The 2,019-nt window shown below is 42.5% G+C and overlaps 1 pseudogene; it reads left to right on the forward strand.

Moving 5' to 3' along the window:
* Positions 1-650: 650 nt before the first annotated feature.
* On the forward strand, positions 651-1,720 carry LOC102839806 (annotated as a pseudogene).
* The last annotated feature ends 299 nt before the right edge of the window (positions 1,721-2,019 follow it).

The raw sequence follows: 2,019 nt of genomic DNA on the forward strand, positions 1-2,019 counted from the left end.
CAGAAAGAATCTGACTCTAATCATATGTGGGATTGGGAGGCGTGGGGTTTTTTTTGTTTGTTTGTTTCTTCTTCTTTATATAGTTTGCATTTAAATTTAAAAATATATATTCTGTAATAGATGTTTAAATTTTTAAACACTTTTTTTTTTTTTTTTTTCTGATCCAGTAAATGAAGAGACTGAATTCTCAGGAAAAGTTAAATGAATGAGCCATAAGGACAAGAAGGAATCCTAGTGTGGCGCTGCTGGATAATGCACTAGACTGCAAGGTCGATTTGAACCCAAAAGTCGGCGGTTCAAGCTCACCACCCACTTCTCAGAAACCCTGTACAGGGTCACTATGAGTCAGAACCAACTCAATGGCACTTAACAACAACAATAACAACACCAAAAGGACAAAGAGTGTAATATACTTACTTGTTTAATGGGATCAAATTGGATTATCTGTATTACTCATGTCCCTTCTTAAGGAGCATGGTGGCTCAGGAGGTTAAGCACTGGTCACTGAACCACAAGATCATTGCTTCAAGCCCACCAGACGCTCTGAGGGGGAAAGATGAGGCTTCCTGCTCCTGCAAGATTTATAGCCTCAAAAATACTATACAGGGATATATTGAACTCGAGTTGGAAGAGGCGAGTCCGGTCTCAAAATGGAGGGTCATGATCCAAAGGAACCAGAGCAGTTGCGAAAACTGTTTATTGGTGGTCTGAGCTTTGAAATTACAGATGATAGTTTAAGAGAACATTTCGAGAAGTGGGGCACGCTCACAGATTGTGTGGTGATGAGAGATCCCCAGACAAAACGTTCCAGGGGCTTTGGTTTTGTGACTTACTCTTGTGTCGAAGAGGTGGATGCAGCAATGTGCACCCAGCCACACAAGGTTGATGGGCGTGTAGTGGAACCAAAGAGAGCTGTTTCTAGAGAGGATTCTGTAAAGCCTGGTGCCCATTTAACAGTGAAGAAAATTTTCATTGGTGGCATTAAAGAAGACACAGAAGAATATAATTTGAGAGACTACTTTGAAAAGTATGGCAAGATTGAAACCATAGAAGGTATGGAAGACAGGCAGAGTGGAAAAAAGAGAGGATTTGCTTTTGTAACTTTTTGATGATCATGATACAATATTATCAGTTGATAAAATTGTTGTTCTGAAATACCACACTATTAATGGGCATAATTGTGAAGTGAAAAAGGCCCTTTCTAAGCAAGAGATGCAGTCTGCTGGATCTCAGAGAGGTCGTGGAGGTGGATCTGGCAACTTTATGGGCCGTGGAGGGAACTTTGGTCGTGGTGGAAACTTTGGTGGAAGAGGAGGCTATGGTGGAGGTGGTGGCAGCAGAGGTAGTTGTGGTGGAGGTGATGGCGGATATAATGGATTTGGAGGTGATGGTGGCAACTATGGAGGTGGTCCTGGTTATAGTAGTAGAGGGGGCTATGGTGGTGGTGGTGGACCAGGATATGGAAACCAAGATGGTGGATACGGTGGCGGTAGTGGAGGATATGATGGTTACAATGAAGGAGGAAATTTTGGCGGTGGTAACTATGGCGGTGGTGGGAACTATAATGATTTTGGAAATTATAGTGGACAACAGCAATCAAATTATGGACCCATGAAAGGGGGGGGGCAGTTTTGGTGGTGGAAGAAGCTCGGGCAGTCCTTATGGTGGTGGTTATGGATCTGGTGGTGGAAGTGGTGGATATGGTAGCAGAAGGTTCTAAAAATTCAGCAGAAAGGGGCTACAGTTCTTAGCAGGAGAGAGAGCGAGGAGTTGTCAGGAAAGCTGCAGGTTACTTTGAGACAGTTGTCTCAAATGCATTGGAGGAACTGTAAAAATCTGCCATAGAAGGAACGATGATCCATAGTCAGAAAAGTTACTGCAGCTTAAACAGGAAACCCTTCTTGTTCAGGACTGTCATAGCCACAGTTTGCAAAAAGTGCAGCTATTGATGAATGTAATGTAGTGTCAATTAGATGTATATTCCTGAGGTCTTTTATCTGTTGTAGCTTTGTCTTTTTT

This window comes from Chrysochloris asiatica, unplaced genomic scaffold (genome assembly GCF_000296735.1).
Source record: "Chrysochloris asiatica unplaced genomic scaffold, ChrAsi1.0 scaffold00038, whole genome shotgun sequence".
In the NCBI taxonomy this organism is placed as follows: Eukaryota; Metazoa; Chordata; class Mammalia; order Afrosoricida; family Chrysochloridae; genus Chrysochloris; species Chrysochloris asiatica.